The sequence below is a fragment of the Eumetopias jubatus genome, unplaced genomic scaffold, assembly GCF_037043125.1.
Source record: "Eumetopias jubatus isolate StellerSeaLion01/CBP00866 unplaced genomic scaffold, mEumJub1_p1.0 scaffold_10, whole genome shotgun sequence".
NCBI lineage: Eukaryota > Metazoa > Chordata > Mammalia > Carnivora > Otariidae > Eumetopias > Eumetopias jubatus.
Window position 1 is genome coordinate 92,510,468 of NW_028274816.1, and position 18,857 is coordinate 92,529,324.

Consider the following 18,857-nt stretch of genomic DNA (forward strand, 5'->3'; position numbering starts at 1 on the left):
ATAGCTACATAGCAGGCTCCGTAGCATGTTCTCGGTACACGTTGGGAAAGAGTCATGCATAAGTCACAGCCTCTGTATTGTAAGAGTTCACAGGCTAGAGTCAGCAGAATAATAGCCCCCCAAAGATGTCCACATGCCAGTCCCCAGAACCTATGATTTGTTATATTACATGGCAAAGGGGAATTAAGGGTGAAGATGGAATTGGGTTGCTAATCAGATGACTTTAGGATAGGGAGATTATCCTAGATTATCTGGGTGGCCCCCATGTTATCACAAGAGTCCTTAAATGTGGAAGAGGGAGGCAGAAGAGCCAGTGTCAGAGTGACGCGATGTGACAAACACTTCCCTGGCCATTGCTGACTTTGAAGGGGGAAGGGGGGCCATGAGTCAAGGAATGTGTGGCCTCTAGACAATATAAAATGCAAGAAAGCAAGTTCTTCCCTGGAGCCTCCAGGAAAGAGCGCAGCCCTAACCAACACCTTGATTTCAGCCTAGTGAGACCCACTGAAGACTTCTGACCTCTGGAGCTCCAGATAATGATTTTTTGTTGTTTCAGGACACTAAGTTTGTGGCAATTTGTTACAGGGCCAGTAGGAAACTAACAAACAAACTAACAGAAAAGATAGACAGGGAGCAAATGTGGTGAGTAGAGGAACAAAAGAGAAGCAGGCATGATGGACATTAGCACAAGTGGTCTAGGCCAATGAAATATACGAGAAAAGAGGCCCAGCGTGTAAGTGGAATTATATGGCATTTCTCCTTCTGAAACTGGCTTATTTCACTTCGTGTGTGAAATTCCACTTATATGAGGTCTCTAATATAGTCAAACTCATAGAAGCAGAGGATAGAGTGGTGGTGGCCAGGGTCTAGAGGAGGGGGAAATGAGGAGATGTTGCTCAATGAGTATAAGGTTTCTGTTCTGCAAGATGAACAAGTTCTAGAGATCTGGTGTACAACCCATCATGTCTGGAGTTAACATAGTATTGTGCCCTTCAAAATCTATTAAGAGGGTAGAGGTCATGTTAAACATTCTTACCACACACTCACACACACACAAAGGGACCCAAGGACACTTTTGGAAGTGATGGATATGTTTACTATCTCGATTGTGGTGACAGCATCACAGGTGTGTGCATACATCCAGATTCATCAAATTGTATATATTAAGCAAGTGTAGTTTTGTGGGGGTTTGGGGTATCAATTATGCTTTAATAAAACTCTTTAAAAAAAAAAAACAAAAGGAAAAAGAGCTTGAGCGTGGACAGACACACTCCCCAACCTTCCAGTTGAATCTGAAGGGTTCAGATGGTTTTTCCCTCACGTGTCTGCTGCTGTAGTGGGGAGGATTAAGTAAATGGACCCCACTGGAGCTGTTGGCTGGGGCACGTACAGCATGGAAGTCTTAAGATGTCTTCCATGATGGCCCAGAGCTCCCAGAGAGTGTCTCAAGACCACCGTGCAAAAACTTAGTAGCTTTTTGTGACCTAACCTTGAAGTCCCAGAACATTATTCCTGCCACATTCTCTTGGTCAAGCAAATGACTTCAGCAAGCCCAGATCCAAAGGGAAGCGCATTGAACCCAACCTCTTAGTGAAGGAGTACCAATGCTCCTTGACCATCTTGAATCTGCCATACTAGAACTAGGGGAGCCAGTAAAGGGCTTTTGGAGGGGTGGGGGGGGGACTATGTGGATTCTTTCAACATTATCAATATGGAAAAACACACAAAAAAAATTAAAATCATCCACAATCCCACCACCCAGAAACTAACACAACATTGTGAAGAATTCTGTCAGTATTTTTGATGTTCAATCTCTTCAGACTCGCCATATATTTTTGTACTTTTCCACTGAAAAATGTTAAATAGGAAGTGGACATTATTAATTTGCTTGTTGGAACATTACTTTGGCATCAGTGCGGAAAATAGCTTGGCAGGGAGACCAATTGGACAGCTCTTGTTATAATGGAGGTGGTGGCCCCTGCAAGGTCGGGGGGCGGGGAGAGTTCTGCCATTCCAGGGGTTTCTCCCCATTTCGTTTTTTTGATGTGGGCAATTTAGCTTCAACAATTATATAAAGCGTTTCACAAATACAACTTAAGACAAGCCCAATCCAGAAACAGGCTGGAAGAAGAGCCATCTGAAAATTTACCCTTGCTTTCACCACACCAATCCCCCAGGTGGCCTGAAATCTGGTTCCATATTGTCTTCACACCAGTCTCAGGTTTAAAAAGTGACCTCTTTGTAGAACATTGTGGCAGAGGGAAAGAAATGTTGGAGAAGCACCTGCTGGCCCTTAAAGATTCTGCCAAGGAGGGACACAACTCAGTCCTTCTTGCATTTTCCGTCATGGCAGATCCCAGGACAATGAGGTTGTACGTGGGGCAGAGAAAACTTGCGATGGCCCACAAGCCCCTGTGGTGTGGTTGTTATCAGCCTCTGATCTGAGCCCCTCTAACCTCCTGATCATGCGCTTCTCCAGCCACACTGACCGTCCTTGCTGGCGGGCAAACAAGTTACACCCACCGCCTCAGGGGGCTCTTCCCTTCCCCTAAAACACTGACTTCCCCAGACAGCCTCAGGGCTCGCAGCCCCACCTCCTTCAGGTCTGTGCCCAAATGCCACCTGACCCCCCATATTCTCACTTCATATTTATCACTATATGACATATTATATGTATTTTACTAGTTTGTTTATTCTCTCTCTCTCTCTCTCTCTCTCTCACACACACACACACACACACACACACACACACACACACACACAGAAGTGTAAGCTTCAGGGGTGCCTGGCTGGTGCAGTCAGTAAAGCATGCAACTCTTGGTCTTGGGGTTGTGAGTTCAAGCCCCACATGTGGTGTGGTTTACCTAAAAATTTTTTTTTTAATTTTTAAAAAAGAAATGTAAGCTTCAGGAGAGCAAAGCTTTTGTTCTGATCACTATAATGCCTCCAATACCTAGAATAGTATCTGGCATATAAAAGGTGCTAAAAAATATATTTGAATGATGCAATGATGAATGAATGAATACTAGAAAGATTATTGGCACAAGAGAAAGTCGGAAAATGTTGACTTAAATTATAACCAGGTGCCTCTCACTACAGAGCACAGTGTTGGTCTAAATAAATATTAATGAACTAATTTGGTGACCTTCATTTGAAAACTCTAGAATGTAATATGTACCTGGAGGTAAAGTTTATTTCCCAGCAGTGGAATTGTGGATCGTTTTAGTTATTTGTGTTTTTCGGACTTTTATTAGTAAAACAATGTTGGGGAGTTCTCACCATGTGCCTGGCCCATATGTGTGTGCATGAACATCTTATGAAGTCCACACATCAGCTCTGGGAGGTAACCAGCACTAGTATACCCATTAAGACTTAGGTAACTGAGGTGTATTACATGAGTGACTTCCGCAAGGTACAGGTAGTCAGCAGTAGAACCAGATTTCAAACTCCAGCTTGATTCCGGAGAAAAAGTACATCCACACTATGTTCTTACTTTCTACGGTGAGCTTAATGTATTCTTCTATTAGGAAGAGGGAGGGGGAAGGCTTATTTAAAAGGAAAAAAGAGGGGGCACCTGGGTGGCTCAGTTGGTTAAACATCTGACTCTTGGTTTCAGCTCAAGTCATGATCTCAGGGTCAGTGGGATAGAGCCCCCCACTGAGCTCCCCGCTCAGCGAGGAGTCTGCTTGAGATTCTCTTCCTTCACCCCTCCCCCACTCATGCTTGCACACGCTTTCTCTAAAATAAATAAATATTTTTAAAAATAAAAATAAAAGGAAAAAAAGGAGGAGGTGGAGGAAGAGAAGGAAAAAGAGAGGAAGTGGAAGAAGCATAAGAATCTCCTAATCAAGAGCTCGTGCCTCCTGTCACTATAGCAGACTGAAGCCTGATGATTTTTATAGAACAGTCCCCTGGAAACCCATTAGCTTTCAAGACTTCATAATCATGCAGACATTTAAAAAATCTCTCGGGGACTTCTCTGCCCAGTCCAGACATCAGTTAGACTAACGTGAAATTGATTGCGAAGTTGGCTGGTTCCTGAGAGAATCTTTTCTTCCATTTTGATCAATCAACAGTTCAGTGAATCACTAAATATGTTATGGACCATAGGGCTTGATCATTGAGCTTAAAGTGTATATGCTTAGCATCAGTGAAATGAACATAATTTTTTAAGTGAAGAAAATGTAGCTCTTTTAGGCTTTGCAAGAATAATTGGAATGTTTCCTCCTTTATTCACATAGTGTCCAAAAGCTGTGGATGCAAAATGAAGTGACTGCTTCTGTGGTTCAGCCATGATCACCATTTTATAAACACAGACAGAGAATTAGGAGAGTTTAGAAGGGTCTCGTCTCCAGAATAAAAGATCAAAGGGTCAGAATAACAAGTGGCCACTTTAAGGGAAATATTTTTAGAAGGCTTAACTCAGGGGAAGTAACAGATGGCTTCTTTTTACTTTGCCTTCTCTCTTTTACAAAGCAAACCTACTGCTCTACTAATACAACATAATCCAAGCACACCGAGTGACTCGGAGGTCTAAGATAATATCCTGTGCAGCCAGAGCTGGGTTTGGAGGTCACTTGGCATTGGTCACTTTCTGTGGGGGTGAAGCCAACCATGGTCTCTGACTCTCCAACTGTGTGGAGCTTACATTTCATTCTACACATTTTAAAAGTGTATACATTTAAGGTGTCCAAAGTGATGGTTTGATGTAAGTACACCTTATGTAATGATTGCCACAATCAAGCTAGTTTACATACCTGTCACCCCACATAGCTAGCAGGTGAGTGCGTGCACATGTGTGTGCGTGTGCGCGCAGGGTGCTATTGGTTTCTACATGTTTTAGTCATCTTCATACCACCAGTGCCTAACACATATGAAGTGCTTCAATGATATCACATGAATAAATGAATGAATGGCTGGTTTGATGAGTAATTATCAAGATGGAGACTGTGATAAAGAGGAAACATTCTGGTCATCCTCACCTGGAAATTTGGGATCAAATATAATAATGTGCTTAATGCATCACTAAGTCCTCAAAGAGGAAAGGGAAACCTCAGGAGCCAAAAACATGGCACAAACATAAGCAGGTAAAAAGTACAGACAAAAAGGTACTGAAAACCAGACCCACAAGGGGGTGAGCTGATGCCGTAACTTGGTAAATGACTGGCTTAGATTGCACTGCCTACATAGACAGAAGAGATGAAGCTTTGGACCCACCTGTGGCAGGAAATTGAAACTGAGACCCCTACATAAAACTGAGGTCTTTGAGGCTCTACTGCCATAGTAATTGATTTTTTCTTATCTCTCTGTGCTGTGTTCCACCTAATTTTACATGATTTTTTTCTTAAAATTAACAAATTTTATCTTTTGCTGCACTTAACATGCTGTTGAACCAGTCTATGAGCTTGTAATTTCAATGACCCTGTTTTCATTTTTGGAAGTTACTCAATTCTTTCAAAAATAGATCAATCTTTTTAAATTCTAGGGTCTTGGTTATTTCCCCTTCATTTAAAAAAAAAAAAGATTTATTTATTTATTTTAGAGAGACAGAAAGAGCATTAGCAGGGGGAAGGGGCAGAGAGAAAGAGAGAGAGAATCTCAAGGAGATTCCCTGCAAAGTACAGAGCCCGATGCAGGGCTTCATCCCAGGACCCCAAGATCATGACCTGAGCCAAAATCAAAAGCCAGCCACTCAACTGACTAAGCCACCCAGGCGCCCCTCCCTTCATTTTGATTCTGTCTTCAATGTCTGTCCTTATTTAAGCATCCATGAAAGTCTTTTTCAAATTGCTGTATCATATGAAGTTCTTGTGTGCTAATTTTTGATTGTGAGCTTATCTTCTGGGTAGAGCTACCTGTGGGAGTCCTCTGTGGCCTGAGTTATGGCACATCCCTCCAGAGAGCTGTTTGTTTCTTCTGCTAGGTACCCCAGAGATATCTTTGTCCTGGGACTTTTAAAATGTTAATGTATCAACTCAAGGGTTCACAGACAATCTAGCTACTGTACATTTGAGGCCCAAACCCACTTGCAGTACAGGAAATCGCAGTGTCCCCAGGGAAAATTTTCTATTTTACCCAGAACTTACACAAAGACACGCTTCTCTTTTCCTAAGCTATTGGCTAGTTCTCTACTGGGTGACATAGAGATCGTAAAATTGAATAATAATAGGAAATGCAGTCTTATAATGAGTCTTGGTTCTGAAGTGAGCAAAATTTACATGATCGTTATGAAGTAATGGCAGAAAATGTAAAAATAAAGATAACAGCAAAGGAAGAGAGATGAACTGGAAGTGGTAGATGGAAGGGTATCTAATGTCCTCTGATAGTTCTGGGAGATTTTATGCATGATGGGAAAAGAAATAAAGGTTTATGATATGACCATTGCTGTCATATACAAAGATGATCAGGGAGGACTTTAATATTACTATATTATCAGGCGCCTGGGTGGCTCAGTCGTTGAGCGTCTGCCTTCGGCTCAGGTCATGATCCCAGGGTGCTGGGATCGAGCCCCACATCGGGCTCCCTGCTCGGCGGGAAGCCTGTTTCTCCCTCTCCCACTCCCCCTACTTGTGTTCCTGCTCTCTCTATGTCTCTCTCTGTCAAATAGACAAATAAAATCTTTAAAAAAAATTACTATATTATCGAGGAAGAGGGTGTTAAAGATTCCACTATCACACCAAGACAACTGAAGGCATTGTCTAAAATTTGTAAATGAATAAATAACAAAGGGCATGTTACTTCAATATATTGAAGAATCCAGAATTCAGGAGAAATGTTGGGAAACAAAAGACTTTGAAAGTAAATACATATGGTGTGTGAGCTTTGGATGAGGAGATGTAAGGTATGGGGTCTGTTCCCTCTCATAAGTTATATCGTATCGTTCGATTTTTGAATCTTGCACATGTATTACTTCGATTAAAACTGTTAAAAGAAGCTTCAAATAAAAAACACTGTAAGGGAATCTCTAAAAGAATAGTTAAGATGTATAACTTCAAAATCAAAACAGGTTAAAAGGGGGGTGAGGTAGGCAATCAGGAATATTAATCAATGAGGGGCACCAGAGTGGCTCAGTCAGTTGAGCATCTGACTCTTGATTTCAGCTCAGGTCATGATCCCAGGGTCCTGGGATCGAGCTCCACCTCGGGCTCCACACTCAGTGTGGAGTCTACTTGTCCTTCTCCCTCTGCTCCTCCCCCAATTGCTCACTCTCTCTCTCAAATAAATAAATAAAACCTTTAAAAATATATTAATCAATGAGATAAACAGATGCATAGGCAAACATGGCAGATAAAAAGCACAAAATAAAATGACAGTAATGATCCAAAAATGGCCCAAACCATTATCAAGAAGATTCAAGGTTTGAACAATATAACTTAAAAGTCTGCTCTAATAGATATTGGAGAGAGCTCTGCACCCAACAATTATTACACTGACAATATTTTTAACCACTATAGAATATCTACCAGAATTTACCAGGCCACACACACACACACACACACACACACACACACACACACACACAAATGCATTAGGCTGCAAAGGTAGGGCATCAACAAAATCAAGCAACCCAAAAACTCAACATCACATCACCATGTTCTCTGGGAAATTGAAATCAACTTTTTTTTTAAAAGATTTTATTTATTTGAGAGAGAGAGAGAGCACGAGCAGGAGGGAGATGCAGGGGAGAGGGAGAAATAGACTCCCCACTGAGCTGGGAGCCCAACGTGGGGCTCGACCCCAGAACCATGAGATCATGACCTGAGTTGAAGGCAGACGCTTAACTGACTGAGCCACCCAGGCGCCCCATTGAAATCAACTGTAAGGAAAGTAACAACAACAGCAAAAACTTGACATGTTTAGAAATTTTGAAATATTCCTTTAAAATATATATATATACACACACACATACATTTCCACCATAGTGGAAATTAGAAATTAGAAAATATTTAGGCAGAGACAGCAATGAAAAGACTATCAAAATGGCTGGGCTGAAGCTAAAAGAGAACTTCCAGGGAATGGCTAAACGCTGTGTGCATCTTTCTGTTGCTTTTGCTTTATTTGCTCAATATTATGTTTCTTTTTCTTTTTTTTTAGAGTTATTTTTTGAAATTATTTTATTGTGTTATGTTAGTCACCATACATTACATCATTAGTTTTTGATGTGGTGATCCATGACTCATTGTTTGCGTGTAACACCCAGTGCTCCATGCAGTACGTGCCCTTCTTAATACCCATCACCAGGCTAACCCATCCCCCCACCTCCCTCCCCTCTAAAACCCTCAGTTTGTTTCTCAGAGTCCATAGTCTCATGGTTCATCTCCCCCTCCAATTTCCCCCCTTCATTTTTCCCTTCCTACTATCTTCTTCTTCTTTTTTTTTTTTAACATATATTATTTGTTTCAGAGGTACAGGTCTGTGAGTCATCAGTCTTACACAATTCACAGCGCTCACCATAGCACATACCCTCCCCAATATAATGTTTCTTGGTATGTTATTGACACATGAAAATTTAATTGCTCCCTCTAACTGCTATGTAGAAACACAGGGCACACAGGTGTGGCTCCAAGGAAATTCTTGCTATGTTTCTGCAATACGTATGCAATTTTCTAGAAGTTTTTAGTAGAATCTACGTATTAGGTTAAGGAAGTTCCCTTCTATTCTCAGCTGGCTGAGAATTTCTGTTATGAATGCTTTTGAAATGTATCAATCCACAAAGAGATCTATTGAGGAGATTGTGTTTTCCTCCCTCATCCATTAATACATTAAAATCACATCACGTGTAAAATCACATCGCATGTAGGAAGTGATTTTTGAGTGTTAAACCACCCTTTCATTACAGAAACAAATCCAATTTAGATTTTGGAATTTTTCAAGACCTTTTTTAAATATCTTATTTCCTTTTCTAAGTACACAGGAAAACTCGGGTGTTTTGCTTTTGAATGTTGGTGTTCTTTGGTTTTTACTTGATGAGCTGGTTGAGAAGCTGGATGGGGAGTTCCAAGGGGCACCACCTGACATCCTGCTTTGCTGAACATTAGTCCGGGACCGGAGGCAGCCCTGCCTGCTTGCTGTCACTGTGTGTGACATCGGGCAGCAGGAGATCAAGCAGGCCCCTGGGGCAATTCTGTCCAAGTCACCCAGCGCTCAGCTCGTCCTGTACACGCACGGATGTCCAACACAGGAAGTGCCCTTCTGCCACATTCTCTTTCAATCCTTAGGAAGCACACCTCATCTTTTTAAAAACAGTCAACAAATGACAGCTGACTCCTTACCTTTCCAAAAACTTAGGGGAGGAAAAAAAAAAGCAGAGTGGATCGGACTTAAAGCTCTAAATCTAGACATTTTCCAGGCTTTACATTTTTCAGCTGAATTGAAGAATGCTAAACTATATACAGCAATGTATAATATAACATGAATATAAAAATGTATTGAATGGCTTTGGAAAGATTGGCAAGAATCAAAACATTATCAATGAGCAACTGAGTGCTGACATGCATTCCTTTTTTTTGAAGAGTTCCTCTTCTTGTTACCAAGTTTTAAAATCAAATGATGAATACATGCCTGTGTTTAAAAAGCCAAAGAGTGACAGGGGATGCCCAGCTGGCTCAGTCGGTGGAACATGTGACTTGATCTCTGGGGTGTGAGTTTGAGCCCCACGTTGGGTGTAGAGATGACTTAAAAATAAAATCTTTAAGAAATAAATAAATAAAATAAAAATAAAAAGTCAAACAGTAGCAAATTTACAAATAAAGAATAAGCTCCCTCCTACCACATTTCCCCAATTTCAAAAGCTTTAGGAGTGGAAAATCACACTTTCCAGTTCCTCTCCATCTTTGCAGAGATTGACAACGTATTTGCAAGAGAGATCAGTTGATTGGTACATTGACAGATCAGTAGCCAAATGAATGGTTCTGTCTCTTCACACTAGACAATTCTGTGTAAGTCTGAATTTAAGTTTTTTTTTAAGGTTTTTTGTTTTTGTTTTTGTTTTTTTAGTAATCTCTACACCCAGTGTGGGGCTTGAACTCACAACCCCAAGACCAAGATTCACATGCTCTTCTGAACCAGTCAGGCAGACAGGAATTTAAGTTTAAATGTAGGTTTGTACCTGACATTTTGAATGTTTCCTCTGACATCTCCTGTAACTTGTGGAAGTCGATCCAACAATTGCACTACTGGGTATTTACCACAAAGATACAAATGTAGGGACCCGAAGGGGTACGTGCATCCCAATGTTTATAGCAGCAATGTCCACCATAGCCAAACTGTGGAAAGAGCCAAGATGTCCATCGACAGATGAATGGATAAAGAAGATGTGGTATATATACACAATGGAATATTATGCAGCCATCAAAAGGAATGAGATCTTGCCATTTGTAACGACGTGGATGGAACTGGAGGGTGTTATGCTGAGTGAAATAAGTCAATCAGAGAAAGGCATTTATCATATGACCTCACTGATATGAGGAATTCTTAATCTCAGGAAACAAACTGAGGGTTGCTGGAGTGGTGGGGGGTGGGAGGGAGGGGGTGGCTGGGTGATAGACATTGGGGAGGGTATGTGCTATGGTGAGCGCTGTGAATTGTGCAAGACTGTTGAATCACGGATCTATACTTCTGAAACAAATAATGTAATATATGTTAAGAAAAAAAAGAAGAAGAAGATAGCAGGAGGGGAAGAATGAAGGGGAGTAAGTCGGAGGGGGAGACGAACCATGAGAGACGATGGACTCTGAAAAACAAACTGAGGGTTCTAGAGGGGAGCGGGGTGGGGAGATGGGTTAGCCTGGTGATGGGTATTAAAGAGGGCACATTCTGCGTGGAGCACTGGGTGTTATGCACAAACAATGAATCATGGAACACTACATCAAAAGCTAATGATGTAATGTATGGTGATTAACATAACAATAAAAAATTAAAAAAAAAAAAGACCCTGCTGTCATGGAGCTTACCTTCTAGACAGAGGAGATAGTAAATATGTAAACAAATAAACAAACAAGGTAATTTCAGGTTCTGAGACTGTTTTGAAGTAAGTACACAAGCTAATGTGATCAGAATCCCTGGGAATGGGAAGCCTGAGTGGGTCAGTTGGTTAAGTGTCTGACTCTTGATTTTGGTTCGAGTCGTGATCTCAGTGTCAGGGGATCCAGCTCTGTGTGGGGCTCCAAGCTCAGTGCAGAGTCTGCATGAGATTCTCTCTCTCCCTCACCCTTTGCCCCTCCCCTTCCTGCTCATGCTCTCTAAATAAATAAATAAATAAATAAATAAATAAATAAATAAATAAAATCTTAAAAAACAAAAGAATCCCTGGGAGTAGAAGGAATTGGTCTACGAAGTCATGGGAGATTGCATGCCTGGGTCAAGAGGACCTAAAAATCTATACTATGTTCATGGATTGAGAGAAAAGAAGAAGCATAGCCTATCACACAGAGCCAATGCACACAATAGTGCAAAATAAATGATTCCTGTCCTTGGTATGGGATAAATCTCTTTTTAAAAACCAACTCTCCCACCATTCCCTGGGAGTTGCAATTCTTTCAAGAGCTCAGGAGAAAGAGATCCTATCAGGAATGCCAGTGGAAGTTAGTGTTGATGTGCTCTGGGATGAAAGACAGAGGCAGGCAGAGCATTCCAGAGAGTGAGGTCAGACAAGGGTCATCTGTAGATAGAGGCTGACTTAAACCTCCACATATGGGAACAGATGCCTGTGGAGAAAGAAGAGATGAGGGCCTAGGAAATAGCTACCTTAAATATTTTAAGATACGTTCCCGTACACTTGATATCTTTCCTAAAGGCTCTTCAACAGCCTCTGGAGCCAAACTTCTATAAAAAATTAGAAACCCACCAAAGGACGTTTCTGACCACAGAGAAGTCCGAGTCTTTCCTACCTCAGAGACGCAGCAGTGAAAACTCTCAGTCTCGTTTTTGTAAAACATGCCAGCTTTCTGTTCCTCGTGCATATTTGCAATCGATAAGCAAAATAGGAGATCATGTAGATAATAGGTACCAAAATAAACTGGTGCGTTCAGCTTTAGCCAATGAGCATTTGCCAGTTCAGGTTTCCATTTATAACGGAGGTTCTCACTCACCAGCAATGTGGGACATAGGGCTGCTGCAGCCAGCTCCAAGCACACACACCAGCCTCCTTTCTAGTAGTGTTCCTAAAATCAAAGCAATACTCCAAACATCAAACCAGAACATTTCACTCCAATCCTTCACCAACTGACACATTTTTCACTACATCTTACCTCCTCTCGTGGCTTCAGCGACTATATCTTCACCCGTGAACCTGGATCTCTCTCTCTCTCTCTCAATCCCATAATAGCTACCCTATGCCCAGATGTGCCCATATACCTACCCGATGCCCAGATATGCCTTTGAGACATTCCTTCTTGATGTCACATAGGATCTTCATGGTTAAAGGAATGACTTTGTCCTTTGTGTCGTTAGTTATGTGGTTAGCACCCATTTTCACCCTAACAAGAAACCCGCCCAATGGAGTGCCCCAGCTGAACTGAAGCTGGAGTATAATCATGTCCGGGTGCAGCTGAAGACCATGTTGCAGCATCAATAGGTTTCAGCTAGGAGAATAAAAGAAGAATAGAAAGAACAGGCCAGAAGGGGCAGCCCAGGGCCGGCTTCAGATATTACTCCCTTGACTTGGCCCCGTGGACTCACATTTCAGCTTTATATGTTGAAGCTGACTGAGTGTCTATAGGATACAAGGCTTTGTTGCCCAACTGGCAGAGCATGACCCAGGATGGGCGTAGGAGCCTTGAAAATACAGCATGACTTTGGCTCATGGCGAGCGCTGGGGAACCCAGGACTCCTTGGGTGTCCCAAGAGTTTACAACTTTGCAGATATGGCATAAAAACTCAGTGTTTTTCACACCCATGGGGATGGCTAGAGCAATTATAAAAAAATTGAAAACAGAAACTAACAAATGTTGGCAAGGACATGGAGGAATGGGAGCCCTTGTACGTTGCTATGGGAACGTAGTATGTTTCAGCCTCTGTGGAAAGCAGTTTTTCAGTTCTTCAAAAAGTTAGGGGCCCCTGGGTGGCCAGTCGGTGAAATGTCTGCCTTCCGCTCAGGTCATGATCTCAGGGTCCTGGGATGGAGCCCCGTATCGGGCTCCTTGCTCAGCGGGAAGCCTGCTTCTCCCTCTACCTCTGCCACTACCCCTGCTGGTGCTCTCTCTTGCTCATGCTCTCTCTCTCTTTCTCTCAAATAATTAAAAAAAAAAATCTCAAAAAAAAGTGAAATATGGAATTACCATGTAATCCAGCAATTCCACTCTGAGATATATATATATATACCCAAGAGAACTGGCAACAGATACTCAAATAATCACCTGTACACGCAGGTTCATAGTAGCACTCTTCACAATAGCCAAGAGGTAGAAACAACTCAAATGTCCATCAGCTGACAAATGGACAAATAAGGTGTGGTATATACATTTAATGGAGTATGATTCAGCCATAAAAAGAAATGAAATCCTGACTGACACAGGCTATAACATCCATGTAGGATGAGCCTTGAAAGCGTTATGCTACATAAAAGAAGCCAGACACAAAAGTTCACTTATTGTATCACCTCATTTATAGGAACATTTTTTAAACATATTTGACAAGATAGTCCTCAGTGCTTTCATTGATCATACACAAGACATTTCAGGCAGGGTGCAACATCTCAGCTTTAGATTCACAGAATGCTAGAGTGGGAAGTAATTATTTTGTCCAACTTTTCTTAAACTTTGGGTTCTCCAAAATACTGGGGGCAGATAAAGTTGTAGGTAGAGACCACCAAATTCGCCCAGTCGATGCTAATTTTCTTAACTTGGTGCAGCAAGGGAAAGCGTACACACCAGTGAACCATAGGGTATCTCAGTAAGAGGCTCTAGGAAGGGGCTTCTCGTAGGGTTTGGGTTTGCACTAAGTGATTCTAAGGTGAGAAGGGTAGGGGAAGAGACATCAGGCCAGGGTTGGAGGTGGTCATGAAGTGGGTGGTTTAATAATTGGGCATCTCACAAATCTCTGTTCAGCGGGTGGGAGGGATGGAGTGAGTCTGCGGAAGGCATTGATAAGAAAGACTTAAATCACTCAATGTTAGTCCCTTTGTGGCCTTGGGAAAGACACTGTTTTCTGTTGGCTTTTTGCTGGCCTCATTTATGACTGTTGGGAACATCACAGTCTGCTTATCAGGGCTGACTTTCACTTTCTTGGGTCCCACAAGAAGTTAGCGGCTGTTCCTAGAAGAATGAGGTCTATATAAGCCTAAAAAGAACTTGTTAAACAATGTTAAACGATACACTGGGCTTGCTGGAGTTTTTAAACGCGCTAAAGGGAATTGTGAATCTACCAAGACACCTTTCATTTATTTTCAGCATGACTCCCTGAGAGATTCTGTTCAAATATAAGTCAAAATGCCCAGTGGTTTCTCGTCCCACATGCCCAAGCATTACTGTTCTGACCTCTTCTCCTCTGCATTCACCCCCCCCATCTCTCCCCCTCTTGTCATCCTCACCTCCTCCATGCTCCTCCTGGCCAGAATGCTTTGCCCCACACGTTCCCTTCTCTCCTTCAGGTCTTTGTTCAAATGGAAGCCCCCAGTGACACCTTCCCTGCCCACTCTTCATCAAACCCTCCCCTCCCCCACACCACCAAATGCTTTATTTTTCTTCTTGGTACTCATGGCCATCTGAGATACTCTCCACTCTATTTTTCTTGCCTGTGGTCTCTCTGCCCATTTAAGCAGGGATTTTTATTTATTTTTTCCCCATGTTGCATCCCCAGGACCTAGACCCCTGGCAGGCACATAACAGGCACTGAATAAAAATGTGTCAAATGAATGAATGGGCCAACCTCTTCCAAACTTCTCCTTCTGCAAGAGAGTGGTGAGTGAGGCCTCTGTATTTTCCGTGTACAGAAGGTAAAGAGGTTTTGGAAGAACACATGGTAAGTCTGAGACTCTTCTTCCAGGGTTTCAGGATAAGCTCCCCACGTCTTCTCACTCAAGCCAGTCTCTCCTTCAAGGTCCACCCACCAGGCTGGAACTGAACACCACATGTCACTAGATGGCACTGTTCACCAAGAATCATGGGATTCTCGGCCCTCTCTCTGGCTCCCCTAAGGCCTTTGAAATCACGTTCCCCGCAGAGATGAAAAATTCTAAGGAACGGTTACCGTTCTTCACAAGGAATGGTTACTGTTCTTCACACCAGCTCTCTAGACCAGGAAGAAACCCAGAGCCCTAGAGCCCCACTTATTAACTAGCCATCCTCGCCCATGAGCACAAGTTAACACTTTACCTGGGAGCAAAAGATGTTTCTAGATATGTCTAGTATAGTACCCGTGGCGAATCTAAGCAAAGCTTTGGCCCCCTTTGAAAAGCTCCAGGCTTGATGCCCTGCCCCTTGCACTTGGCCTGTGGCCCTCTTGGCATAATGCTGCCTCCACATCTCCACCCTTGCCTCTCTGTCCCTTTAGAGAATGGTGTACAGGTTAAGATGCCAACTCTGTCGCGGGCTTTGAGGCACCGCATTCTGAGAGGAAGCATGGAATGAGAGGGGACCCGGAAATGCGGTGGAAAGGTGATTGCAAACCGTATCTCCATCACAGACTGCCCCAGGACCTTGAGCAACTTAACTGCGACATCTCTCAACCTTGGTTTATGCAACTGGGTGATGGGGATAAAAATCTCCAGGACAGGGCATAGTAAGCATTAAATGAGAAGATGTATGAGGCTTCAAGCCAAGCTTTCTATAAAGCTTTGCTTTCCATTTCCTTTCCAGATGTCACCTATATTCATACTCTCAAACTTAAGTCGGGGGGGATTGGGTTGACCTGACGAACACTTCTCTAGAATCCTGGCTGGCCTTAAGATGGCCCAGTGAACAAAAGTTCCGTGATCCAACCTCTCTACATTGCCTTGACTAATAGACCGTTAGCTCAAGGTATGTCTGCAAAGGCACACATAGAAAGCTACTGTCTTCTTGAATGTTAGCCAATGAGCAGGTATTTATGGAGAACCTGTGATTGCCTCAGCATTTTAAGATTCTTCTGGGGGGCGCCTGGGCGGCTCAGTCGTTGAGCGTCTGCCTTCGGCTCAGGTCATGGTCCCAGGGTCCTGGGATCGAGCCCCGCGTCGGGCTCCCTGCTCCGCGGGAAGCCTGCTTCTCCCTCTCCCACTCCCCCTGCTTGTGTTCCCTCTCTCGCTGTCTCTCTCTCTCTGTCAAACAAATAAATAAAATCTTTAAAAAAAAAAAAAGATTCTTCTGGAAGCAAAAATAAGAGAGATGGCGGAGAGAATGTAGACAAGGACTCCAGTCCACTCTTTAATGAAATACCATTGTTTCTTGCTCTTGAGAGGAAATATATAAGTCAAGAATACTAGAATGGTTGTTGGTTTTTGCCCCCCATCCTCCCTTTTTTGACTCATTAAGCCAGATATAGTGGTTCCATTTGGGGAGCAAAGGCACATTATAGGGACTGTTTATTCACTGCAGCCTGCTGTTTAGCCATACCTCTGGCTGGGTACTTCCTGTTTGCCAATCTGATGGATCACCTCCTTTCCCAGAAATCACCCTGCGTTCCAAGCCCTTACCTCCTACCCTAGAATAGTAAGGTAGGGCTGACCCCTTGAGCCTGTGACACATCACCCTTCCCTCTCCGCACTCCCAAGTCTTACCTATTTTGCATTGTCCCCAGGCCCTTCCTCCTTCATCCTTTTCTCAAAGTACTACCATTCACTCGTCCATTCTGGTTCTACTCTTTCTCAGCTCGCTCACGTTCTGATTGCTGAAACGTATCGGAAAAGGAAAAGGAGCTTATTTCCTATGACTTGATTTTATAAAAATAGAATGGGTTTTATACAAAGAAGGGAACAGGATTGGTATTTGCTCACCTCGTAGTTACTCTTATTATAGACAGTTGGGTGTTGTGGGCAACCATATTGGGTGACATGAGGGTTGCATCAGACAGGATGTGTCATTTCCAACTTCCCCTGTCATTGCCCTGTGCACTCCCCAATCAAAATTTTAAAATTACAACCTGATTGCTGCACAAATGGGAAGGCTTCCCATCAGCTGAATTGTGGCCTGCAATTTTGTATTACCAAGGATACTTAATTCCCAAGCTCAGCTTTATGCTTCCAGATTTTGCTGATTTACCGTTTCCCTAGAAATAATAGACATTTTGTCTGGGAAAAGATAGACACTTAGGCGTTTCAATTGGAAGAAGGACAAAAAGCTGAAATCTTGTTTTTCTTGTGGTAAAGTGTTGTAGTCCCCTCTTCCTCCAGAGAGTCTCTGCTTCTGTTATTTGGTGTTGAAATTTCTGTTCCAAGAATGTGGAAGGATAAGGACGCCATCAACCCAGCATTTAAATCAGGAGTTTCCTCTCCCACAGAACCTAGAACTAGAACTTAGAAAAAGAAAAATCAGCCTGACAGTAAATGAATCGAACACCTCTGAATTTATTTGTAGCATTTTCTTTGGATTTTTTTTTTTTTTGAGGGTGGAGCCTCTCAAAGAGACTGCTTATGCCTTGAACGGAGGTCACACACTGGACCTCCACAAACCACATCCAGCCAGCCGGTATATTTAATTTGGCCCACACAGTGTTTTTTTAAAAATAAGAATTGGTCATCAACATTTTAAATTTTTACATAAAATATAGGTTTATGTAAAATAAATATTTATTTAAAATTTATTTATATAAAAATACAGATTTCTGTATTATCTTGGGAAAAATAAAACCAGATGAGGCAGCTCTGGGATGTTATTTCCACATGGGTGGTGGTGGATGGTGAACCACTAACTCAGTGGGAAACATCCAAGGGGAATCATTCATGGGAAAGATGGGGCTGGGAAGATGATCAGTTTTTACCTGTATCTCTAGGCCTGAACCGTAATCCCAATCAGCATTCAGTTCTGCTATGTCAACATGTAACTAATTGCATCTTCCTGAATACCTGCCCAAGCATCTAGTTTCTGAAAGCAGTGCCATGAGCTTCCACCTTCCTAACCATGGAATCCCGATTTGACTCTTCCCTCCTCTTCCCTGCCACACCACCCCTCCCCCATCAGCCACCGAGTTCTGTGGTTTATTCTCCCCAAACTTCACTGAGCAATGTGCTAGCTATCAGCCACACTGGTACTTAAAATGTGGCTAGCGTAAATTGAGATATGTTCTAAGTGAAAAGGATACATTGGATTTTAAAAATTATGCTAAAAAATAATCTAAACTAGCTGATTAACACTTTTGCACTGATTACCAATTAAAATGAGACTTTTGACACATTGTGTTCAATATACTATTAAAGTTCATTTACTCATTTCTTTTTACCTTTTCTAAGGTGGCTTCTAAAAAATTTAAAATTACAAATGGGGTTCACATCTGTGGCTGACATTTTCTTTCTTTCTTTCTTTGGCTCATTATCTTTCTTTTGGAAAGCATTGCTGCAAAATATCTCTTCATGTGACATGTTAGTGGTGCTAATTATAGCTACAATGGCAATCATATTACAATATATAAGTATGAAATCAACATGCTATATACCTTAAGTTTACACAATGTTATATGTCAAATATATTTCAATAGAAAAAAATTTCTCTTGGGTTTGTCCTAACCTTCCTAGCCTATATCTCACGTCCCTTCACTCCTAGAATTTCACATTAGTCTAGGCTTTTCCCCCTTTTAATCTATTCTGCACACCCTGGCCAAGTTTATCTGCCTAAAACACTGCTTTTATCATGAAACACTCCTGCTCAAAAACTAACACCAGCTCCCAACTCTAGCCCATAAAGCCTAAACTACTGAGAATAACAGCTTCCACTATAAAAACCTTATTACAC